The following is a 27338-nucleotide window of genomic DNA, read 5'->3' on the forward strand; positions in this document are numbered from 1 at the left end:
ATTAAATTAATATAAGACAGATCAAGAGGAGAAAAACATAAGTTTAATCCCATTATACCTCTTGTATGCATGGGTGACCCCCAGGAAAACTGTGTAATTCTCCCAAAAAGGTCAAAGCCATCACCTTAAATGCCACCTTCAGCTAAAGACAAAAGAAGCAAAGCACAGTAAACAGGGGTAGGTTCTTATGCAAACTTAAAGTCAGTGTCTTCTCCATCAATAAGAGTTTCTAGAGACAGCAAGGAAGACGCTTTTATAAATGGAGATTTTCCCTTATATACGTAAATGTCTCTTATCAAATGGTAACTTCTCAGTTTTCAGAGCTTCACCTGTGTCTGCTGTTTCTTGAAAATAAGCGTCTTCTCTGGAAAACAATGTGGAGGTTTCTCAAAAAACTATCAATAGAACTCCCCTATGACCCAGCAATAGCACTGCTAGCGATTTACCCGAGGGATACAGAAGTGCTGATGCATAGGAGCACATGTACCCCAATGTTCATAGTGGCACTTTCAACAATAGCCAAATCATGGAAAGAGCCCAAATATCCATCAACTGACAAATAGATCAAGAAGATGTGACTTGGGGCGTCTGGGTGGTTCAGTGGGTTAAGTGTCCTACTTCAGCTCAGGTCATAATCTCAAGGTTCGTGGCTTCGAGCCCCGCGTCAGGCTCTGTGCTGACAGTGTAAGGACACAGGTCTGAATCAAACTGACTCTGACCTTGGAGGCCTAGGTGTCGGTTTCTCAGAATCATTAGACAATAGAAGGGCACACATTGCCCAAGGCAGGAGGGACCACCCTTGTAACACCCAATCAGGAAAGGCCAGCTAACACCCCTAACATTTCTAAGGGCAGGCCTAGAGATAGAAGCTACACCCTAAGTGAGGGTTCTGGGTCCACTCTGTAATTGGTTAACACTCTAAATGTTGTGATTGGGTCCTACCAAAAGTAACGAACACTCTGGATGGTTAAAGTTACTGCCAATGATGTGATGCTATAATGATTGGACCCCTGTACCTGTGTCACAATTTCCTGTAACTCCCCCTTCCCGAACCCATAATGGCCCTACCCCGCCTTTGTCAGGGGCTCTCAGCATGGATCCACCATGCCGGTAAAGTCTGTGAGCCCGAGTTTAGGCCCCGGCGAGCCTAAGCCCATAATAAAGCCCTTTGCTTTTGCATGCGTGAGTTGGTCTTCCTGGCGGTCTCTGGTTTTGGGGGATGATAATGAAATCTTGGGCATAACAGCTCAGAGCCTGGAGCCTGTCTTCGAGTTCTGTGTGTGTGTGTCTCTCTCTATGACCCTCCCCTGCTCGCATTGTCTCTCTCTCTCTCTCAAAAATAAAACATAAAAAATTTTAAAAAAGAAGATGTGGTTTATATATACAATGGGATGCTACATCGCAATGAGAAAGAATGAAATCTGGCCATTCATGGCAACGTGAATGGTCCTCGAGGGTGTTATGCTAAGTAACATAAGTCAGGCAAAGAAGGACAGATACTGTAAGGATGCAAGTCTGAAACTGACTCCATGAGACAATAGAAAGGCACACATCACCCAAGGCAGGAGGGACCACCTTTGTAACACCCAATCAGGAAAGACCAGCTAACACCCTTAACATTTCTAAGGGCAGGCCTAAAGATGGAGGCTAAGACTAGTCACGCCCTACCTGAGGGTCCTGGGCCCACTCTGTGATTGGTCAATACTCTAAATGTTGTGATTGGGTCCCGCCAAAAGTAACAAATACTCTAGGCAATGTGAATGGTTAAACCTGCTGTCAATAATATTGTATAATAGTGATTGGGTCACTGTACCTGTGTCACAGTTTCCTGTGACTCCCCCTTCCCAAACTCATAAAAGCCCTACCCCACCTTTGTTCGGGGCTCTCAGCGTGGATCCACCACGCTGGTAAAGTCTGTGAGCCTGAGTTTAGGCCCTGGTGAGCCTAAGCCCGTAATAAAACCGCCCTTTGCCTTTGCATGCGTGACTCAGTCTCCCTGGCCTCTGGTTTTTGGGGGTGATAAAGAAATCTTGGGTATTACAATACCATATGTTTTCACTCATCTGTGGAACAGGAGAAACTTAACGGAGGACCATAGAGGAGGAGAGGGAGGAAAAATAGTTAAGGAAAGGGAGGGGAGAAAACCATAGAGACTCTTAAATACTGAGAACAAACAGGGTTGATGGGAGTGGGGGAGAGGGGAAAATGGGTGATGGGCATGGAGGAGGGCACTTGTTGGGATGAGCACTGGGTGTTATATGGAAACCAACTTGACAATAAACTATATTTAAAAAATAATAAAAAAGAAGAAAAGCAGCTTAAAATAATTCCCCTACCAAAGAACATTTTTGGGTGGCAATATGTGTTCCCTTAGCTTACATGTCTAACAGTAGCCTCCATTAAGATTTCATCAACAAGTTTTGGTAAGACAGTCATGGGGCTCCTATATCAAGGAGTCCTGGAAACTTCTCCACCCCCTGACCGTTTTACCTACTCTACTGCGATGGGCTTTTGGGTCCTCAGTGAGGGGTCGAGCCAAGGAACTATGACCGTTTTGTCAAGTTTAAAAAAAAATTTTATTTTATTTTTAAATGCTTATTTTTGAGAGAGAGAGTTAGAGAGCGTGTACATGAGAGAGAGCAAGTGGGGGAGGGACAGAGAGAGAGGGAGACACAGAATCTGAAGCAAGCTCCAGGCTCTGCACTGGCATCACAGAGCCCGACGTGGGGCTTGAACCCACGAACAGTGAGATCGTAATCTGAGCCCAAGTCGTACACTTAACCGACAGAGCCACCCAGGCGCCTCTCTAAGGTTTTATTTTTAAGTCACCTCTGCACCCAACGTAGGGCTCAAACTCGCAGATCAAGAATCGCACGCTCCACTGAATCAGCCAGGCCCCCCCCTTTTTTGTCAACTTTTGACTTGGTTAATCTGCCTAACCATTGTTCCATGGAATTGCTGATCAAGTTTCTTACAGTTATCTCCACCTCCTGACTTTTAAAATTGCTTTAAGCTGGTGCAAATAAAGCAGAATTTTGGGGGGTTCTTAAATATTGGGGCACCCAGAGGGGAGTCCCTTTGGCCTACCCAACTTTTGGTAGTGCTCTAATAAAACCTTTGTTTTATACCCATCAATGTCTGTTTTATTCATTCCATTTTGTTAATAATCATCAAAACAGTTCTATCCTGATGGGTTGAGAGTCCTGTGACTCTCCCCTTTCCTCTTTGTTTTGCTCCTGTAATATTTGCTTTCTTCACCTGACTTCTAAATAACTGGGAAAAATTTTTCCACTTGGTTGGAGAGAGTCCTCAGATTTTCCCCCTCAGAATCTCGCCATTCACTTGTTAATTAATCTAATGTTTCTATTAGCATCTTTAAGATCCGGGAGGCATTGTTGAAACTGCAAATTCGCTAAGGCTTCCGGAGCTGTTTTTCAGTTCTGCAACAATAAGGTTGTCTATGGTACCCTGTGAGGGGCCCGCTTGAATGACAGCATTTCTCTTGACGTGGGTACTGAGCTGTGAGTCCTGTATTAACCCAAACGTGCTTTTCCACTCTGCGGCACTCAAGAACCCAAGACCCAGCTCCTAAATAAGCTATTTGCATAATCCGTTTTGGTAAAGGCTCCTCGGGAAGCTGAGGACACCTATCAACAAAATGATACCCCCCCACCCCGCAGTTTCAATAGTTTCTTGGCTTTGCCCTTCCCCCACCTTGATTTTTACCTTGGTTGGAGGGCACCCACTTTGAAGCTAGTGGCTGAGGCTCAGACTCCCTGAAATCTGAGCTTGGACTAGCATCCATGTCTGACCCAGTGTTCTCTTTTTGATTTTTGTTGTTGTTGTTTAGCTATTGTAGATTACGATAACCAAGGGATTGACTATTTTGCCTTTTTCTTATTCCCTTGCTTGTTAGTTTCTCATTGCTTCCTTCTGCATTCAGTGAACAACTGCGAGTTGGATCCGTTTCTAAATTTCGTTGGTAATTTTTATCTTTAGTAACTGCGCACGCACAGCTGCTCCTCCAGACCTTAGGTGACCACGTGGCCACCGAGGAATCAAAGTTCCTTGTCCCCCAGCTCTAGTTCATCCTTCTCTTTCCAAACCACTTGTTTCCGGGAGCCAGGGCCACTCGCTGCAAATCCCACTTGTCTGACACCAACTATGTTGGGTTCCTGGACCCAATTCCAATGTGCGTGGGGGGAGAGAGGGGATTCTGACACAGCCCCAGGCAATTCTGATCCTATTTACCCAGAGATACCGTCGGATTCTACAGATTAAGGGTTCAGTCGTGTAAGACTCCCCCCTTCCCCCGTTCAGATGGCAGTCACAAGCTCAAGTCACTTTTGACCAACTGGCTACAAACCAGAGGTTCCCATGACCCCTCCTAAGGCTCAATTTGCTAGCTCAAATAACTCACATAACCAGCAGCTCACATAACTCAGAGGGACATTTTGCTACTAGATTACTGGTGTTAAAAAGAAAACCACTGGCCTGAAGTTAAATCACTTAGGGTTAAGGCCCCAAGTCAGGAAACCAAGATTTAATACCTAACCTAACTGCTGTTTCATCCCCCTGGTAATGTCACCTTTAACCAGTCAACATGGGAATTTCCTGGGCAGCAATAGGAAATGTACTGATAGGCCCCTTCCGGTCCCCTTAGCAGGGTGACCTTGCCTAAAACAACGGATTCTTTGCTAATAATTTCCTTTGTCCTACTCCCTCTCTACCTTTAAAAACTTTTCCCTTTTCTGTAGCACTTTGGGGCTCCCTTCTTGTGGGTAGACAGGATGCTGCTTGATTCATGAATCAATTCATAAAGCCTATTGGATCTTTAACATTTATTCCATTAAAAAAAGAAAAGAAAATTTGCACCATTGAATTTTTGTTATTTTTTTAAAAATTGATTTATCTTGGAGCACCTGGGTGGATCAGTCAGTTAAGCAGTCAACTTCAGCTCAGGTCATGATCTCATGGTTTGTGGGTTCGAGCTCCGTGTCTGGCTCTGTGCTGACAGCTCGGAGCCTGGAGCCTGCTTCGGATTCTGTGTCTCCCTTTCTCTCCTTGCCTGTCCCCCACTCACGCTCTGTTTTTCTCTGTCTCAATAATAAATAAACAGAAAAAATCATTTATTTCTTGAGACACATAGAGAGCGAGCGTGAGTGTAAAAGAGCATGAGCAGGGGAAGGGCAGAGAGAGGGGGAGAGAGAGAGAGAGAGAGAGAGAGAGAGAGAGAGAGAGAGAGAGAGAGAGAATCCCAAGCAGGCTCTGCTGTCAGTGCAGAGCCCTATTGGGGCTAGAACTCACAAACCGTGAGATCATGACCTGAGCCAATATCAAGTATGAGTTGGATGCTTAACCAACTGAGCCCACACAGGCACCCCTGTTTTTGTTGTTTTAAAATTTTTGTTATTTAACACCCATTTATTACAGCCAGATGGAAGAGAGGAGGAGGGCAAATTATGGGGGAAGGGGCCGAGTGTCCACGCCCTCCCCAGGGGTGCCATTCTCCCAGAATCTCCGTGTGTTCACCAGCCCAGGAGCTTCTCATTTCCTCTTCTTAGCTGAAGGATAATTTCACCAGATATAGAATTTGTAGTTGACAATTTTTTTCTCTCAGCACTTTGAAAAATGTTATGCCTCTTCCTTGTGGTCTCCACCTGAGAACTATACTGTTATTTTTATCGGAAAACTGTTTTTCATTTAAAAAATGGGGATATAATTGACATATAACATGGCGTGACTTCAAGGGGTATAAATGTGTTGATTTGATACATTTATACATTGCTGTATCATTACCACCATAGCAGTAGCTAATACCTTCATTTTGTCACATAGTTACCGTTCCTTTTTTGTGGTGAGAACATTTAAGATCTACTCTTAGCAATATCAAGGATGTGATATAGTATCATTTGCTATATTCATTATGCTCTGCATTAGATTTCCAGAACTTATTTATCTACTAGTTGCAAGTTCGTACCCTAAACATCTCCCCAATTCCCTCACCCAATGAGCTGCCATTTATTTTTTTGTTTGTTTATTTATTAAAAATTTTAAAATGTTTGCTTATTTTTGAGGGAGAGGGAGACAGAGTGCAAGTGGGGGAAGGACAGAGAGAGAGGGAGACCCAGAATCCGAAGCAGGCTCCAGACTCTGAGCTGCCAGCACAGTGCCCGATGCGGGGCTTGAACTCACAAACTGTGAGATCATGACCTGAATTCAACCTGGACACTTAACTGAATGAGCCATCCAGGAGCCCCTATTTATTTATGTTTTTAAGTAGGCTCTATGCCCAGCATGAAGCCCAACATGTGACTTGTTAATTCATGACCCTGTGATCAAGACCTGAGCTGGGACCCAGAATCGGACGCTTAACCATCTCAGGCACCCAGACCCCCCCTCCAGTCTGCTGTCATTTAAATTGGTGTTCCCCTGGAGGCAATGCTTTATCTTTGGTTGCTTTCAAGAGATTTTCATTGTCTTTAGTGTTCAAAAGTTTAATTATGATATATCTTTTTAAAAAATATTTATGTCTTTATATTATTTTGAGAGAGACAGAGAGTGAATGGGGGAGGGGCAGAGAGAGACGGAGACACAGAATGTGAAGCAGGCTCCAGGCTCCGAGCTGTCAGCACAGAGCCCGACGCAGGGCTCGAACCTATGGACCATGAGATCATGACCTGAGCCAAAGTCGGACGCGTAGCCGACTGAGCCACCCAGGTGCCCCTAATTATGATATATCTTGACGTGAAATTTTTTTGGGGTTTATTTTGGTGAGATTGCCTCAGCTTCGTGGATCTGTAGGTTTGTGTCTTTTGCCAAATTTGGAACATTTCATTACTTCATATACTCCTTTGGGGGCACCTGGTTGGCTCAGATGGAAGAGCTTGTGACTCTTGATCTTGGGGTTGTGACTTTAGTCCCCACGTTGGGTGTAGAGATTACTTAAAAATAAAGTCTTTTTTTTTTCTTTAAAAAAAACATTTATTTTTACTGTGGTAAAATACATATAAAATTTACCATCGTTAAGTGTATAGTTCAGTGGCATTAAATACATTCACACTGTTGTGCAACCATCACCACCATCCATCCCCAGAACGTTATCATCATCCCACACTGAAATTCTATAGCTCTTAAACAGTAATCCCCAGCCCCTTCTTCGCCTGCCCCACGTAACCACTGTATACTTCCTGTCTCTGTGCATTTGACTATTCTAGGTATCTTATAGAAGTACAGTAAAACCTTGGTTTATAAGCATAATTTGTTCTGGAAACATGCTTATAATCCAAAGTACTTGTATATCAAAGTGAATTTCCCCATAAGAAATCATGGAAACTCAGATGATTCATTCTGCAACTTAAAAATGATTGTTACTGTAAGATAACACAAAATAATAAAGAAAACATAAAACATAAAGAGAAATATTAACCTGCATTCAAAAAATTTTTTTAATGTTTATTTTTGACAGAGAGTGAGAGAGAGAAAGAGAGAGAGCAACAAGGGAAGGTCACAGAGAAAGGAAGACACAGAATCTGAAGTGGGTTCTAGGCTCTCAACTGTCAGCACAGAGCTCGATGCAGGACTCGAACCCACAAACCACGAGATCACGACCTGAGCCAAAGTCAGACACTTAATCTACTGAGCCACCCAGGGACCCTAACCTGTACTTAGTTTTGAAAACCTCTGTGGCTGGTGTGAGGGAGACAAGAAAGGATTACTGTGTAGGACAACTTTCACTATCACTAATGGAATCACTATTACCTATTGGCTCAATGGAATCTTTTTCTTTTTGTGCGACTTTAACGAGAAACCTATCCAATGACACTTGTTTTGGTCTCCTTTTGAGGATTTGGCATAAATGTGACATTGCATTGACATTAAACAGATTCATTGCCACACTGCTACAGCCTTTTTCAGGTGGTGCTTTTCTACAAAATTTTGCACTGATTCCCACATTTTACACATTTCCCTAATCTCATTTGAAGTGAGGGTGTCCTCTGCCTTTTCCTCCTCCTCCTTTGCAGACAAGATGCAGACACAGACTCCTTATAAAATCTTGCAATTTCGGCCACTCGCATACCTCATTTGTACTTCTCGATTTCCTTCTTAACTTCCACCATAATCATCTCCTTCTTATTGCCTATATTTTTCTGCATGGGGGCCACTGCATATGCTCACATGGATGTTGACCATATGACAGACTAATAAACTCTTGTCATACACTGTATTTAATGTAACTGGCAATAAGGCAGCAGAGGAAAGGGTCTAGATCTGCAGGCAGCCTGACCTAGAGTGAAGCAAAGCTTTCTTAAGCTTACTCTTGTATGGAAAAACAAAGAACTGTCCATAGGTGCTCTGAAGTGACAAAAAATACTAGTGCCAGTTGTGGGCACCTTCCAACGTTCTGAAAAACCACTGATTTCTGCCAAGCGCTGAAGCCTGAGACTGAGCATGGGAGGCGATCACCAACAATCCTTGACCAGGAGGAAACTTAGAGACTTTTCCCACTGATTGAAGCCCACCAACTTTTCCGAAACGAACCACAGTACGATGGGCTGCGACAAACGGGCGAGTCCAAGTCGCCCACTCGCTCCTACGGCGGCGCACAACGTCACCGGCCACGGCGAGTCGCGGAACGCTCCACGCAGCGACTCAAAAATAAAGTCTTAAACAAACAAACATCCAAACACTATTTTGGCCTCACTGTCTATCTCTAATCCTCCGGGGGCTTCCATAATACGGATGGTAGATCTTTTGCTACTGTCTCACAGTTCAATATTTTCGGTCAATTTTCTCTCTGTTGTTCAGATTGGGTTGATTCTATCAGTCAGCTTTCAAATGTATCGATTCCATCTTCTGCCACCTCCACTCTGCTCTTCAGGCTATGAAAGAAAGGACAACAGGCCCCAAATGGATTCGTTTGTGCTAAACCCACATCACCAAATGGAGACTTAATACCTAACCTAATTGTAGTTTCAGTTGGTCCCAGGGATGTAATCTAACCTAGTCAGTCTGGAATTTCCTGGTCAGCACTAGTGAGGTAATTGCTTGTAGACCACCCCCCCAAAGGAAGGTGACCTTGCCTGAAACACTTTGCTTTCTAGTAACTTCCTTGTCCTGCCTTCTTCTACCTATACAAATCTAGTTTGTATGGCTCCTTGGAGCTCCTTTGTATTTGCTGGATGGAATGCTGCTAGATTCAGGAATCATTGAATAAAGCCAATTAGAGCATTTCGTTTACTCAGTTGGATTTTGTTTTTTGAAAAGCCCATCCAGTGAGTTTTTCATCTCTTTCATTATATTTTTCAGTTCTGTAATTTCCATTGGGTGTTTAAAAAACAACTTCTGTTTCTTTGCTGAGGTTTTTACTTGTTTTTCATTTGTTCCAAGAGAATTTGTGGAATTTATTATTGATTGTTGAAGCATTTGCTGACGGCTGCTTTCAAGTCCTTGTCAGATCATCTGAACATCTGAGTCATCTCAGTCCTGGCGTTGCATGATTGTCTTTCCTCATTTAAGTTGTGATTTTCTTGGTTCTTGGAATGATGGGTAATTTTCTATTGTATCTTAGGCGTTTGTCTATGATGCTAAGAGACTCTGGGTTCTGTTAAAATCTTTTATTTCAGTGGCGTGTTACCCAGTTTAGGTTTAGCATGACCTAGTTTTTGTGCTATAGTTTCAATGGAAGTTTATTTTTCTTTCTTTTTTTTTAAAGTTTATTTATTTATTTTGAGAGAGGGAGCACACAGTGCAGGAGGGGCAGAGAGAGAGAGAGAGAGAGAAAGAGGGAGGGAGGGAGGGAGGGAGAATCCCAAGCAGGTTCCATACTGTCAGCACAGAGCCCGATGCAGGGCTCGAACTCATGACTCGTGAGATAATGACCTGAGCCAAAGTGGGACACTTAACCAATGGGACCACCCAGGGGCCCTGGAAGTTTATTTTTCAGTAAAACTGTGGTGTTATTTTCACCTCCTTGGTGTATCTGGTGTCTCTGGGGCTCCCATTTATCTCTGCTGGTTCTGCCTGAGGGGGTGGCAAAGATTTCTACAAGCCAGATCTCTGGGTGTCGTTCCCCGCCCTGGTGGTAGAAGGATGTGATGGGCTCCCGTGACCAGTGTCTTATGGCTGCCCAGGTGTCTCTCTGCAGGGAAGGGGAATCTCGTAGGCCTGCAAGGTCAAAGTGACATCCGGACCAGGATGCTTGTGGCTGAGTCTCTTTTGCTGGTTCCTCCTGCCTGCCCCAGTATCTCTGGTCACGTGATGGGTTTGCCTGGTTGGTTTCTTCCTGCTGATTTCACCCACTTGCCTTGTGACTCCCATTGGGAGAAGAAAATTTCAGGTTTAGGGGGCCTTCAAGGTAAAAGTAGTTTTCCTCTTGCTGTGGCTGCATTCCTCCTATGGAGGGACTTCCATTTGATCCGGGGGAGAAATGAACCTAGTTAAGCTGCCTCATGTTGCTAGGTTCGGTGTCAGGAAATGCTGGGCCCAGTTTCCCTTCTGCTGGGTGGGGGGTGATATGGGAAACAAAGGCAAAAGAAAAAACTAAATTGCCTTACTACTTACGGCCTGTTGACAAGTCCTTGAAACAGGCAGAATGACCCTCTTCTGGGGGTGCCTGGGTGGCTCAGTCAGTGAAGCATCTGACTCTTGCTTTTGGCTCAGGTCATGATCTCACAGCTTGTGAGTTAGAGCCCCGCATCGGGCTCTGCGCTGACAGTATGGAGTCTGCTTGGGATTCCCTCTCTCTCTGCCCCTTCTCCCTCTATCTCTGCCCCTTCCCCCTCTCTCTCTCTCTCTCTCCAATAAATAAACAAATAAAACTTTAAAAAGAAAGAATGACCTTCCTCTGTACCTCAGCTGCCACGATATTGACGTTTCGCTAAGGGCAAAAGGCAATCTTACCCCAATCCCCCAGGATCTCGTGAGTCTACTTTAAATATAGAAATTCCTTTGGAAAGTTCCTTTATCTTTATTCCCCCAAGATGTATGTTGGCAATCATACTCCAAGCATATGGCTCACTGATTAACATCTGAAGGGTCTCATGACTGAGGTTTTACTAAACATTAATAAATGACCTTTTCCTAACAAGAGATGGCCCCCTCAGGGCCTTGGAAACCTTGTTTCCAAAATACCTTGAGGTTTGTGCTGTCCCTAACCCCCTCCCAACTTGAAAGTATATAATTGGTCAGGCCTCACACCCTAATACAACACTTTCTGCCTGTGGGTTCTGTCCCCATGTTTTAATAAAATCACCTTTTTAAAAGTTTATTGATTTACTTTGAGAGAGAGTGAGCACAAGCAAGGTAGGAGCAAAGAGAAGCAGGCTCTGTGACATCAGCACACAGTCCGATGCGGGGCTCGAACTCATGAACCGTGAAATCATGACCTGAACCGAGATCAAGAGTCAGGCACTTAACCAACTGTGCCACCCAGACACCCCAATAATACCACCTTTTTGGACCAACGACCTCTCAAGAGTTCTTTCTTGGCTGTCGGCTCCGAACCCCAACATTTCCATATCAGAGGGGATACAAGATGCCCTTCAGTTGTGCTGTACCTCCAGTCTTGGGATCCTAAATGAATTCACCCCCCCCTTTTTTATTTTACCACCCTTCATAGTCTTCTTTTGATGCTCGCTTGTTTTATTTCTAGGGTTGATAGTGGTACTTAGCAAGAGGGAACAGGGAGAAATGGGTCTATGCTATTTTGTTGGGACTGGAAACTTCCATATTTTAAATATTTATTTCTTTTTGGGAGCGTGCAAGTGAGGGAGGGACAGAAAGTGGGGGACAGAGGATCGGAAGTGGGCTCTGCGTCGACCTGAGTGAAGTAAGACGCTCAATCGACTGAGCCACACAGGTGCCCCTGGAAAATTCTATTTTTTTAATCATCAGCACCTCTTAGGTCTGAAGTCAAACCCAAGCTTCTGTTAACTCTTCCACCATTAGTGCTACTTTATTCTGTCCTTGAACGTGGGCATCTGTTGCTTTCCACAACTCCCTCAGGCCAAGGAATGACACTCAAGACAGAGCCAAGGAATGACAAGTAAGAAAGACACAATAAAGACACAGAGAAACAAGACGCTTGAGCAGGATCTGCTACTCAGTCAAACTGGACCCCTCTTTTATTCCTTCAGTAAATGTTTAGTCAGCAGTGAATGTCTTCCCAGAACAATAGAGATACAGATAGAGGAAGGACAGAGCAGGGACAGCTTGCAATTGTGTGTGGGTATCTCTTCGGTGTCCTGGTCTCCTGACGCACTTGGCTGATGACCAGGAAGGCTCTGTCCTGCACATCTTTCTGGGACCTCATCAAGTCTCCTGTTCCCAGCTCACTGAGAACAGAAATCCGATAAGGGCAGTTCATGCACAAGGTCCCAACAGGCATCTGTCAACAATTCATCGCCCGTCCCTATCTCTAACAGATCTTCAACCCTGGTCTCTATGAGCACTTCTACCATCCATGCCTACGTGATCTACAACTCAAAACCATGCCTGTTTAACTTGCCCACCATCAGTGGCATATGGTCTAGAACTGTGCCACTTGATACGGCAGACACTAGCCACATGTGGTTATTCGGCACTTGAAATGAAGCTAGTGAGACTGAGAATTGAATTTTAAATTACATTTGTTTTTATCAACTAAACATTTAAAATAGACACTCAATTCAGTTATTTTTTTAACGTTTATTCATTTTTGAGAGACAGAGACAGAGCATGAGCAAAGGTGGGGCAGAGAGAGAGGGAGACACAGGATTTGAAACAGGCTCCAGGCTCTGAGCTGTCAGCACAGAGCCGGTCGCAGCGCTTGAACTCACGAACCACAAGATCATGACCTGAGCCAAAGTGGGACAGTTAATCAACTGAGCCACCCAGGCGTCACGGTCATTAGAAAACTTTTAACCTATGTTTGGACCAATCTGTGAATATTAATCTTTGTTTTCAAATGTAAATTTTATGAAATCTAAATACACATCAAATATTTCTGGTGAAAATTTAGTCTTCTGTGATATGTTGCAAATGCATCTGATTTCTCAGACTTATTACAACCAAAAGAATGCCAAGTATGCCATTAGTGATTTTAAAAATTGACTACAGGGGCTCCTGGGTGGCTCAGTCGGTTGAGCGTCCGACTTCAGCTCAGGTCATGATCTCACAATTTGTGAGTTCGAACCCTACGTCAGGGTCTGTGCTGACAGTATGGAGCCTACTTCCAATTCTGTGTGTCCTTCTCTCTCTGCCCCTCCCCTGCTCATGATCTGTTTCTCTCTGTCTCTCAAAAAGAAATAAATGTTAAAAAAATTTTTTTTAAATGACTACAAATTGAAATGATGTTTTGGATTTGAGGTTTAAGTAAAACCCATCATTACATTTCATTTGTTTCTTTTTCTTTTTAATGTGTCACCTGTCTGCAGCCCCTCAGGCTAAGTTTCCTCCTCCTCTTCCACTTGGGGTGGACGTTGACGTTGGTGTTTTGCACCAAAGTGATTTAGATTCTCCAGGCAAGAGTGAGAGGCTTCATTCTTATTGATGTGATTTGGAACAGCAAAGTTATTTCTGCATAGTACCAGGGATGTTCACATTTCACTGGCCACGGAAACTAAACCCTGCCTCCCACCCAGAGCCATTGGTCCCCCGCACTCCCTGTCCAAAGCAACCTCAGGCCTTGTCCTCACCCACTTCCACTTCGCTCACACAGCATCATCTATCTGTACCTCCTCAGACTATGCCCTGCTCCCTCCCTGCATTGGATAAAGGAGTCTTCTGCTGTTTTACAGACCTAGCAGCCTTATTTGAGTGGGGAGGCCAGAGCCTGATTCTTAGGCTCAGTCATTCACTAACTGCACCTTCTGTCTATAGCTTCTCAGGTGCCACTTTGGCTACCTTGTTTCACTTGGCATTGGAGGTTGCTACATAGTAACAGTTTACCATAGGCTGAGGAGGCTAAAGTGCAACTTCTCCTGCAGTCATTGGCTATGTGACTGTAGCTACTCAGGCTAGACCCCGACTTTCCTACTCTGCACATAGCAACAGGGGCTTCTCCCTAGTAACAGGCTTGCTGGTTCATCTCATTGGCCACTAGAAACTAGACCCACCTCTCTTACACAGCCATTGGCCAGCTGGACCATTTATCTGTTACAACCCGGGGACTTGGTCTAGACAAGACCGCTCAAATTGCTGGCTTCTGTTAACTCTTCCACCACCGCTGTTCATCCAGTTGGCACTTGAACTGGTCATTTGTTATCTAATCCACCGTCATCAGTGACTCTGGTCAAAATCTAAAATCCAGGCCCTTGTTGACATTTCTACCACCCCTGGACCAATTTCTAACCTTACCTACTATTGTTCTAGTCTGACTTAGAGCTCTGATGACTCTTCAACCATGCTTTTCTGGCATGGTTTAGCATTCAGACTTCAATTAAGTATTCCTTAATCAATGCCCCTTTGATCTGGAGCTTCAACCTAGGTCTGTTAAATTTTCCACCATCAGTGTATATTAAGACTGATCTCAAACTTGGCCTTTGTGAACCCTTCTAAAATTAATGACCTTGATAAAGCCTACCTGATTAAGACCACCAGGGTCATATCCATAGTTTGACATTAATGGGTTTATTAACTTGCCGCAAGGGAGACCACACACCATAAGAACTGCGGGGGATGTCACCTAGGGTGGCTAACCTGTTTAAGTTTGCCTGTGACTTTCCTGGTTTTAGCAATGATTGACCCTTGGTCCAGGTAAATCCCTCAGTCTTGGGCAAACAGGGATGGTAGATCACCCTAGTCTTGGCAAACAAGGGAGGACTTGGGTTCACTACAAGATTTGGGGAAAGAGCTGAGTTTAGCTGAAATTCAAATGAAGCAGGGTTTTGATTAGACCCAAGCAAAGCGAGTTGGTATGTAAAAGAGTCAATGTTAAGTCTGGACGGTGAAGTGGATTCAGGGCCCTTTTTATTTAGAAACACTAGAGTAAAAATAGATGTGACATGTTCACGCCAGATGTCCCTTGTTTGAACCTCTGACCATGGGTTAAGAAATTGAAGCTGTTCCTCTATGTCAAAGTGACTTGGGATCCTCCAGGCAAGAGTAGGATGTTTTATTCTTATCGATATCATTTCAAATAGCAAAGTTTCTGATAGTCCATGATTTTAGAGAAAAAGTTTTCTCAGCAAGGCCAGGACTAAGATGAGGCACTCACCTCCAAGTGTCAAATTTAAGAGGGTACCAAAAAACTCACTAATCGAGATAAATAACATTTTAGTGCAATGTTTCCAAAAGTCAAAATTAATGCAAAAATCTATGATGGACAAAACATCAAAACTTTAAACTCCTGTGTTAGTTATCTATTGCTGTATCTAATATCTCATTAGTAGATAATAGATATTAGTAGATAACCAATTACTCTGAAACATAGAAACTGAAAACAAACTTTTATTGTCTTACCTTGAATGTGGGGTTAAGAACTTGGGAGTGGCTTGGTTTAGAGATCTCTAACTGTCTTAGGGTCTCTAACTGATGTTGGGGTCAAGTTGTTGACTGGGGCTATAGTCAACTGAGGCTGGAGGTTGGCTCATTCATATGGCTCTAGGCTAGAGGCCTCGGTAGGTATGCTTGGCACGTGGGCCTCTCCAAAGGCTGCCTGAGTGTCATTATGACATAGCAGCTGGCTTCTCCCAGAGTGAGTGATATGAGGAATGGAGAGAGGGAGAGAGAGAACAAGATGGAAGCTACAATCTTTTATAATCTAATCTCTGAAGTGACAAACCATCACTTCTGACCTTGACCCCTGGGCCTCTATTAACTATTCCATGTCTATATCTTAGGAAAGTATGAAATTTTCAACATCATCAATCTCCCTGGTTTGATCCAAAAACATCTGTTAATGATTTTGCCAGAAATCACCATCTTGTTTTACAGGTCATAAGACCAGTCTTGTAAGCAGCCTTCCACCATGAATGAACCTATACCTTCAATGGTCCCTAGGTCCAGTTCTTGAAATTTGGCCTCTGTTATTCTGCAAACATCATTTCCCTTCTGGTTTGAACTGGAACTGAGGCATCTGCTACATGTATCTCATTTGGAAGTCTAATTCAAAGGATATTGATGGTAGAGAAGTTAACCATGGTCCAATAGTTGAGACATGGATCAGAGAGGCATTGATAGTGGAAAATTAACATATACCTGTTCTCTCAGTCTATAAAAAAGGGGAATTTATGATAAAAGAGCCTTTTGAATTCATGGTCAAAATACAGGGACACAGATTATGACATCATTAATAGAGGACATAAATTTAGATCAGAAGAATGCAACACAAGTGTTGGTAGAGATAAGAAAGGCCCAGGTTTGAGATCAGCCCAGGAGGCATTGATGGTGGAAGTTAGCAGAATCTAGGATTTGAGATGTTGGCCAAAAGTCATGACAATAATACGTTTTGGAAATGTCTTTAGAAGTGTGTGTGTTACAGCAATGTTCTCACATTTGCCACTCTGGCTTCCAGTCGATTCACAAATACTGAGAAGCTGACACTCTAACTCTCCAGACTGTTATACTGAGGCCCAGAGAGGGGGTCTGAATGCCCTTAGGGCACCCAGCAATCCATGCCCAAGCTAACCAGGGCCTACCTGTTGTGTTTGAAAGGATAGGAGTTCAGAGGTAAAGAACCCTTAGAATCCTCTCTTCTCTCCCAAGAGTAACTAGTAATTCCTAAGTTCCCATATAAGAGAAGCTACGCAGCTACAACTCGGTTGACAGGAGGAGTTGGGAGCGTGTCTGGGAGATCTAGTTTCAGTGAAAGTAAGCTTATAACGTTTTCTAAATATCTTTCTATTAACAGTTTGCTTAAAAATATTAATTGTCCATATCAAAGGTTGTTATTATTATTATTATTATTTATTGCTAGCTACTATCATTGTAGTGGGGTAATGGAGGTAATGGAGATTGAGGGAGATTCAATTTACGCTATAACAGTTCCAACACATCAAAATGCACCACCATGACTCTTCCCACTCTTCTCCAGTGGTATCGCCCAGGAGGGAATCAACAATAACCTGAGTTTCCCCCCCTTCCCAGTGGTATCTCCAAAGAGAGGACTATACCACCCCGACTCCTTCCCTCTCTTGCCCAGTGGTATCTGCCAGGAGGGGGACTGTAACATTTTAATTTCTCCTTTCCTCTTAGCGATATCTTCCAGGGGGAAACTAATATTTGACTTTTACCCCTCTCCTCAGTGGTATCTCCCTTGAAGATCAGGACACATCTCCCTGCCTCCCCCCAGCACCTCTGCTTCTGTAACTTTTGCACAGACCTATAGAACCCAGTTCCAAAGACCAGCTCCTCGTGGATGCTTGCCTTCAGAAGGTTTTTACCCCTGAACAACGCCCCCCCACCCCCGCCTTCGTGGAACAGCCCGCTGTACGGAATGGGCGCTAAGATGGCGGCCCCTACGGAGGAACGCCTGGGCGCAGCCATATTCCTCGCCCGAGGACTCCACTCATGGACAAAGTCTCTGCCGATGCCTAACTGCACCTTGCTCAGATTGAGTAGACCACAGCATCACAGCCCTTATGATCGTGTGCGAGAACAACTCAGAAAGGGCATGGTCAGGGGTGAGGACAGGAAACGGAAGTGGCCTTCAGAGGACCTTTAAGTCCTTTTGGCGCGCGACACTAAAGCGGGTGCACGAGGTTTTGTTGCCTGACAGTCATCAGTGATTTTGAGGTGATGGCTTTGTTGGCTCTTGGGAATGACGAATTGTCAGTTTGTGAGGTCCATTGGTGGGGAGTTAAAGAATTTGGTGAATGGGAATCTGTGCAGGGTAGGGACGGTGGATTCTGGGGGTGGTCAGATATTTAGATACGTTGCTGGGTCCCGTTGTCAAATCTTAATAGAGTGTGTGTTTAGGTTTTTCCTTATCAGTCTCCCCAGAGATTTGCTAATCTTATTAGTCTTGACAAAGAATCAACTTTTGGCCTTGTTCATCGTCTCTGATGTGCCTTTGTTTTCTGTTAGTTTCTGCTCTTATTTTTGCATTTTCTCTTTAACTTTTTATATTGGGAGGTTAATTCATTAATGTTCAGCCTTTCTTCATTGTTAAAACCAATTTAGAACATGAATCTCTTTTTAAGAATCTCTTTATCCGCATTCCACAAATTTTGTATACACCATCTTCCTATTACTGACTTTTGTGTTTCTTTTTTTATTTATTCTTTACATTACTTTAATATAATACTTTGGGGAGGGTTGACATTTTTATTACATCTTCTTATCCAAGGATGTAGTATACCTGTGTGACTATTTTATATTTGTCCATTTTTTTAATCGTACACATGCAACTCCTTAAGTATATTTTGTGTATTTCTTGCTATCATTATTAATGGGTTTTTGTTTCGCTGTTTTTATTTATTTGATTGTTGCCATTATAGAGGAAAAAATTATTTGTTCTTATAATTTTATCTGATATCCAACCCCTTATCAAATTGCCACGTGAATGCTAGTAGTGGCTGTTAAGTTTTCTTTGTATAAAACCATATCATTGACAAGGGAAGCCACATTTCTATTAACTTGCAACATCTATTCTCATTGTTGCATCTCTCATAGAGCCAGAAAAACAATTCTGAGTTGTGTCAGACACCCTTATCTTGTTGGTAATAGCTCCATCATTTTACTTTTGAGCATAATATTTCAGGACTATGTTTTGTAAATGATTTTTGTGATATTTAAGTGATTTACTTCTTCCTTAATTTTAGTTGCAGTTTTATTAGTAATGTCTGCAGAATTGTGTCAAATGCTTTTCTGGTGTAATTTAATAGCAGCATGCCCCCCCATGTATTGATTAATAAATAATATTAATGTTGAATCATCTTCTGGAAGGAAGAGGTGAAGAGCTTCCTGTAGAAGACTTTAAGAGGGATTTTCACTCTAAAAATGGCAAAATAATTAAAGAGGGCAGAAGAGATACCTTTCATTAGGGTTTCCAGGTTTTCTGCCTGCACAGTCACCCACTAGGTCCCCATGGACAAGTCCTTCCTCTGTCCACCCCGAAGGGCTTTGGCACCATTTGCTGCCCCAATTCCGCCCTCCCCACAAACCCTTACAAACCCTTACCTTGAACCTGGAATTGAGGAGTAGGCTGGCCAGGGAAGGTGTGAGCCGCCCCAGAATAAAGGACTCTGAGGTCATTAGTGTGACTTCAGAGATCATGGTTGTTTTCCTAATCCACCCTAACCCTCAGAGTGGGGGGGTTTGCTGAATTTTGTGGTGTAAATGTAGAATGACACTGATGACACGGATACTGTCCTTCTAGGATTTCTTGGTGTCCCTGTGGAACCGTTCAGCTTCCTCCTTACTGGAGGCTGTGGGAATCTCCCATTCATTCTGACCGCAGCCCACATACAGAATCCCCTCCAGCTTTGGAAGGTGGGCTGAGACCCAGGCCGAACATGCCAGGTAATGGGAAATCACCCCAGGGGTGCCCTGCCCTGGCTCCAGGACAGCCTGGCAGATCATTTGAGGTAAGGAGGAGGAGCCTACCTAACACATTTTTCTTTCATTTTCTAAGATAAATTTTAATTTTGAGATAATTGTAGATTCAAATGCAATGTACCATTTACCCACTTTTCTCCAATGGGAACATCATGCAAAACCTTGGTACAGTATCACAGCCAGGCTATTGACATATGGAACATTTCCATCACCACAAGGACCCCTCATCTTGCTTTAAAAATTTTTTTTAAATGTTTATTTATTTTTTTTTGGAGAGAGAGAGACTGAGAACAAGTGGGACAGGGGCAGAATGTGAGGGAGACAGAGAATCTCAAGCAGGCTCCAGGCTCCAAGCTATCAGCACAGACCCCGATGCGGGGTTCGAACTCACGAGCTGTGTGATCATGACCTGCGCTAAGGTCAGGCGCTTTACCAACAGAGCCACCCAGGCGCCCCTTATCTTCTTTTAAGAGCCACAACCAGTTCTTCCTCTCCCACTCCCTCCTTAAAGCCCCTGGCTGTCACTAATCTGTGCTCTCATTCTATAATTTTGTCATATCAAACATAACATATGAATGGAGTAATACAGTATGGAACTTTTGGGGACTCAGTTTTACTCAGCATAATTCTCTGGGGATTCATGCAGATTGTTGCATATATGAATAACTTGTTCTTTTTTTTATTATTGCTGAGCAGTATCCCATGGTATAAATGTACAGCCGTTTGCTTAACCAACCTCTAGTTGAAGGAAATCTGGGTGGTCTCCAGTGTTTGGCTATTAGGAATAAAGATGCTATTATTGTTTGTGTGAGGATTTTGTATAAGACAAATGCCAATTGCTGGATTGTATGCTAAGTACATTTCAAACAATTAATTGACTTGATTTCTGTACAGTTTTAGATTTACAGAATAATTGAGAAACGAGTACATATAGTTCCATCACCACTCTGCTCCCCCCTACAGTTTCCCCATTATTTTATTTTTGAGAGACAGCGAGAAGGGGAGGTGCAGAGAGAGAGAGGGAGGGAGGGAGACTGAGAGTCCCAAGCAGGCTCCATGCTGTCAGTGTAGAACCCAATGGAGGGCTCAATCTCACGAACCATGAGATCATGACCTGAGCCGAAAACAAGAGACAGACCCAAGTTGGACACCTAACCAACTGAGCCATCTAGGCAACCTGCCCCATTATTAATATTTTGTATTAGTGTAGTGCATTTGTTACATTTAACCACTATTGAGACTGTATTATTAATTATACTTAATAATATAGGTTCGTTGTGTTGCACATTCTCCTGGTTTTGACAAATGCTTAGTGGCACATACCAACCGGTACAAGTTTGTGCAGAGCCGTTTCATCTGTGCTTCAGTTACTCATCCTTTCTCTCCCTATGCTCGAACCCCTGGCAGCCACCGTGTTTTTTTATTGTCTCTATAGTTTTACCTCTTTTAAAACGTCATATAGTTGGAATCGTATAGTCAGGAGCCTTTTCAGATTAGCGTCTTTCACTTAGCAATTTGCATTCTAGGTGCCTCCATGTCTTTTCATGGCTTTGTAGCTCATGTATTTTTTATTACTTTTTAAAATATTTATTTATTTATTTTATTTTTGAGAGAGAGAGCGAGAGCCAGGACATGCACAAGCAGGGGAGGGGCAGAAAGAGAGGGAGACAGAGAATCCAAGGCAGGCTTCAGGCTCCGAGCTGTCAGTGCAGAGCCTGACATGGGGCTCGAACTCACAAACTGCAAAGTCATGACCTGAGCTGAAGTCGGACGTTTAACCATTTGAGCCACCCAGGTGCCCCTATAGCTCATTTATTTTCATCACTGAATAATATTCCATTGTATGGATGTAGCACAATCTGCTTGTCCACTCACCTATTGAAGGACATCTTAGTTGTTCCCAGAGAGAGAGAGAGAGTGAGTGAGAGAGAGAGAGAGATAAAGAGAGAGAGAGAGAGAGAGAGCGCTCATGTGTGCACAAGCTGGGGAGAGGCAGAGGGAGAGGGAGAAAGAATCTTAAGCAGGCTCCATGCTCAGTGCGGAGCCTATGCTGGGGTCTGTCCCAAGAGCCTGGCATCATGACCTGAGCTGAAATCAAGAGTCAGATGCTCAACTGACTGACACCCAGGCGCCCCTATATACAGGTTTTTGTGTTGAAACAAGTTTTCAGTTCACCTGGGTAAATAACTAGGAGTGCAATGATAGGTCATATGGTAAGACTGGCTTTGTGACAAACTGCCAAGCTGTCTTCCCAAGTTCTCCACCATTTTCCATTCTCACCAGCAGTGAATGAGAACATTCCTGTTGCTCTACATCTTCATCAGCATTTGGTATTGTTGGGTTTTTGGATTTTAACCATGCTAGAAGGTGTGTGATTGTCTTGCAATTCCCTAATGAGAAATGATGTTGAACATAGTTGTACATGCTTATTTCCCATCTGGATATCTTCTTTGGTCAAGTATCTCTTCAGATCTTGTTCGTTTTTTAATTGGGTTGTTTGTTGTTTGTTGTTTGTTTTCTTACTGTTGAGTTTTAAGAGTTGTTTGTTTATTTTTATTTTTGTTTTTTTTAATTTATTTTTGAGAGACAGAGACAGTGCAAGCAGGGGAGGGGCAGAGAGAGAGGGGGACACAGAATCTGAAGTAGGTTCCAGGCTCTGAGTTGTCAGCACAGAGCCCGAGGTGGGGCTTGAACCCATGAACCATGAGATCATGACCTGAGCCGAAGCCGGAAGCTTAACTGACTGAGCCACCCAGGGCCTTGAAAGGTGTCTTTCATAGAGCAGAATTTTGAAATTTTAATAAAGTCCAACTTGTCAGTGTTCCTTTTATGAATCATACTTTTGTTGTTGTATTTTAAAACATCTCCAGGGATTTCTGAGTGGCTCAGTCATTTAAATGTCCAACTTGGCTCAGGTCATGATCTCATAGTTTGTGGGTTTGAGCCCTGTGTTGCGCTCTGTGCTGACAGCTCAGAGCCTGGAGCCTATTTCTGATTCTGTCTCCAGCTCTCTTTGCCCTTTCCCTGCTTGTGCTCCGTCTCTCTGTCTCTAAAATAAAGAAACATTAAGAAAAAAATTAAAAACAAACAAACACATCTCCAGACCCAAGTCACTTCGATTTTCCCTTGTTATCTTGTAGAAGTTTTATGGTTTTACATTTTGCATATATGTCTAAGATCCATTTCTTTTTTCTTTTCTTTTTTTTAATGTTTAATTATTTATGAGAGAGAGAGAGAGACAGCATGAGTGGGAGAGGGGCAGAGAGAGGGAGACACAGAATCTGAAGGAGGATCCAGGCTCTGAGCTGTCAGCAGAGCCTGATGCGAGGCTCAAATCCACAAACCGTGAGATCATGACCTGAGCCAAAGTCGGACACTTAACTAACTGAGCCACCCAGGTGCCCCATTCTTTATCCATTTATTTTTTGATGGACACTTAGGTTGTTTCCATGGTTTGACTATTATAAATAATAATGAAATAAGCACAGGGATATGAATATATAAATTGTATACACACATATTTGAATTAGTGTTGTGTTTTTTATTTGAAGTTTTTATTTAAATTCTAGTTAGCTAAAATTGGTTTCAAGTGTAGAGCTTAGTTATTCATCACTTACATATAATACCTAGTGCTCAACATAACAAGTGCCGTACTTAATACCCATCACCCATTTAGTCCATCCCCCCGCCTACTTCCCTCCATCAATCTTCAGTTTGTTCTTTATAGTTAAGAGTCTCTTATGGTTGGCTAAGCTTCTGACTTTGGCTCAGATCATGGTCTCGCATTCATGAGTTCGAGCCCACATTGGGCTGTGTGCTGTCAGCCCAGTGCCTGCTTCGGATCCTCTGTCCCCCTGTCTGTGTTCCTTCTCCAGTTGTGCTCTCTCTCTCAAAATAATAAACATTTTAAAAAAAGAATCTCTGATGGTTTGCTTTCCTCTCTTTCCCCCCCCTTCCCCTATGTTCATCTGTTTTGTTTCTTAAATTCCCCGATCAGTGAAATTGTGTGGTATTTGTCTTTCTCTGACCGACTCATTTCATTTCACAAAATATACTGTAGCTCCATCCATGTCATTGCAAAAGACAAGATTCATTCTTTTTGAGGCTGAGTAATAGTCCATTGTATATTTATACCACATCTTCTTTATCCATTCACGAGTCGGTGGACTCTTGGACTGTCTCCATAGTTTTATTGTTGATAGCACTGCTATAAACAGCAGGGTGCATGTGCCCCTTTGAATCAGTATGTTTGTGTGCTAAGATCCATTTAGAGTTAATTTTTGTGGAAGGTATGAGGACTACGTCTAGAGTGGTTTTTTCTTGCACATGGATAGCCAGTTGTTTGCGCACTATTTGTTTCCTGCATTGAATTGCCTTTGCTCCTTTGTCAAAGATCAGTTGATTATATTTGTGGGTCTATTTCCTTTCTATTTGTTCCGCTGATATATTTATCTATTCTTTCACCAATACCATGCTCTTTTTTTTCATTGAAGTATAACTGACTTACAACATTATATTATTTTCAGGGGTCCGACAATATCATTTGATATTTATATGTATTGCATAATGGCCGCCACAATAAAGCTTGTTCACATCCATCACCATAGACAGTTATAGAGTTTTTTTTCCTTGTGATGAGAACTTTTAAGATGTACTCTCATAGCAACTTTTAAATATTCAGTACAGGATAATTAACTCTAGTTACCACGCTGTACGGCACATCCCATGAGTTATTTATTTTACAACTGAAAGTTTGTACCTCTGACTCCCTTCACCCATTTTGCCCACCTCCTACTCCCACATCTGGCAACCGCCAATCTGTTCTCTGTACTGTGAGCTTGTTTTTCTTTTAGATCCCGCACGTAAGTAAGATCATGCAATGTTTATCTTTCCCTTTCTGACTTATTTCACTTAGCATAATGCCCTCAAGGTCCATCCATATTCTTGCAAATGGCAAGATTTCCCCCCTTTTATAGTTGAATAATATTCCATTGTATACATACACACACACACATGCACACACCATATTTTCTTTATCCATTCATCTGTTGATGGACAGACACTTCGGTTGTTTCCATATCTTGGCTACGGTAAATAATGCTGCACTGAACATGGGGGTGCAGATATTTCTTTGCTAGTGTTTTTTTCCTTTGGATAAATATTCAAATGTGGAATTGCTGGATGATATGATAGTTATGTATTTAATTTTTTGAGGAACCCCCATAGTGTTTTCTGTAGTGGCTGCACCAGTTTATATTCCTACCAATAGTACACAGGATTCCCTTTTCATCACATCCTCACTAACGTTTGTTATTTCTTACCTTTTTGATACTGGCTAGCCATTCTAACAGGTGTGGGGTGATAGCTCATGGTGATGTTGATTTGCATTTCTCCTATGAGTAGTGACTTTTTTTAAAAAAAAGTAGACTCCATGCCCAGTGTGGGGCTTGAACTCACAACCCTGAGATGAGGAGTTGCATGCTGTACCAAATGAGCCAGACAGGCACTCCTAGATTAGTGATGATGAGCATCTTTTACTTGTTGGCCATCTGCATGTCTTCTTTGGAAACTGTCTATTCAGATCCTCTGCCTATTTCGTTAATAAAATTTTTAAATTTTTAATATTATTTTTTAATATTAAATATACTTTTGAGAGACAGAGCATGAGTGGGTGAGGGGGAAAAGAGCAAGGGAGACACAGAATTTGAAGGGGGCTCCAGTCTCTGAGCTGTCAGCACAGAGCCTGATGCAGGGCTCGAACTCATGGACCACGAGATCATGACCTGAGCCAAAGTTGGACACTTAACCGACTAAGCCACCCAGGTGCCCTTTACTATTATTTTTTTAACATTTATTTATTTTTTTGAGAGACAGAGTGTGAGTAGAGTAGGGGAGAAAGAGAGAGGGAGACACAGAATCCGAAGCAGGCTCCAAGCTCTGAACTGTCGGCAGGGAGCCCTACGCAGGGTTTGATCCCACAAATAGTGAGATCATGGCCTGAGCCATTCGGATGGTCAACCAACTGAGCCACCCAGGCACCCCTAAAATTTTTTTAATGTTATTTATTTTTGAGAGAGAAAGAGCAAGAGAGAGAGAGAGAGAGAGAGTGTGCGTGTGAATAGGGGAGGGGCAGAGAGAGGGAGACACAGAATCCAAAACAGGCTCCAGGGTCTGAGCTGTCAGCACAGAGCCAGACGCGGGGCTTGAATTCATGAACCATGAGATCATGATCTGAGCCAAAGTCAGGCACTTAACTGACTGAGCCACTCATGTACCCCTCCTCTGCCCATTTTTAAATTGGATTTTTTTTTTTGCGCTATTGGGTTGTGTGACTTCTTCATATATTTTGGATATTAATCCCTTATCAGATATACGCTTTACAAATATTCTCTGCTGTTCCGTAGTTTGCCTTTTTATTTAGTTGATGGTTCCTTTGCTGTGCAGAAGCTTTTTACTTTGATGTAGTTCCACTTGTTTATTTTTGCTTTTGTTGCCTTTGCTTTTGGTGTCAAATCCAAAAAATCTTTGTCACGGAGCTTACTGCCTATGTTTTCTTGGAGTTTTGTGGTTTCAGGTCTTAGGTTCAAATCTTTAATCCATTTTGAGTTAATTTTTGTGTATGGTGTAAGATAGTGGTCCAGTTCCTTTTTTTTGCATAGGGCTGTTCCAGTTTTTCCAACCCCATTTATTGAAGACACTGTCCTTGGGGCTCCAGGGCGGCTCAGTCAGTTAAGTGTCTGACTTTGGCTCAGGTCATGATCTCATAGTTCTGAGTTCAAGCCTTGCTTTGGGCTCCGTGCTAACAGCTCAGCCTGGAGCCTGCTTCGGATTCTGTGTCTCCCTCTCTCTGCCCCTCCTCCACTTGTTCTCTGTCTCTCAAAAATAAATAAAAACATTAAAAAAAGGGACTGTCCTTTCTTCATTGATTTTTCTTGGGTCCTCTGTCATAAATTAATTGGCAATATGTGTGTGGGTTTATTTCTGAGCTATTCTGTTCCATTGATCTCTATATCTGTTTTTATGCCAATACCACACTTTTGATTACTATAGCTTTGTCTTATAGTTTGAAATCATAGAGCATGACGACCCCAGCATTGTTCTTTTTTCTTAAGACTGCTAATTACAAGTTTTGTACATAGTTTGTTGGATTTATACATAAGTATTTCATTTTTCTGGGTGATTATAAATGGTTTTATATTTTTTTATTTTGGCGTCCACATTTTCATTGCTAACATAGAAATACAGTTGATTTTTGTATTTTATCTTGTTTCCTGTGACTTTGATGAATTCAATGATTAGTTCTAAAATTTTTTATTTTTTGTAGATTTTTTTGTGATTAAAAAAATTTTTTTGAGGAAAAAGTACGTGTGTGTATGGGGAGGGGCAGAGAGAGAGGGAGAGAGAGAGAATCGCAAGCACTCTCTATGCTCAGTGGACCTGATGCCGGGACTCGGTCTCACAACTGTGAGATCATGGCCTGAGCCACAATAAAGAGTGGACGCTTTAATGGCCTGAGCCACCCAGGAGCCCCAAAGTTTTGTGATTTTTCTACATAGACAATCATGTCAACTGTAAATAGGGACTTTTTCTTTCTTCGTTTTTATTATGTATGCCTTTCATTCCATTTTTTGCCTTATTGCAGACGTTAGAACTTCTAGTACTGTTGAATAAGAATTGTGAGAATGGACATTCTTGCCTTGCTGTTAATCTTGTCTGTCACCATAAAGTGTGAAGTGAGCTGCAATTTTGTTTTAGATATGCTTTTTATCAAGTTTAAGAAGTTCCTGTCTATTCCTGTTTCTATTCATATTTTTTTTGCAGGAATGAGTGTTGAATTTTGTCAAATGCTGTTTTTTACA

This window comes from Suricata suricatta, chromosome X, assembly GCF_006229205.1.
Source record: "Suricata suricatta isolate VVHF042 chromosome X, meerkat_22Aug2017_6uvM2_HiC, whole genome shotgun sequence".
In the NCBI taxonomy this organism is placed as follows: domain Eukaryota; kingdom Metazoa; phylum Chordata; class Mammalia; order Carnivora; family Herpestidae; genus Suricata; species Suricata suricatta.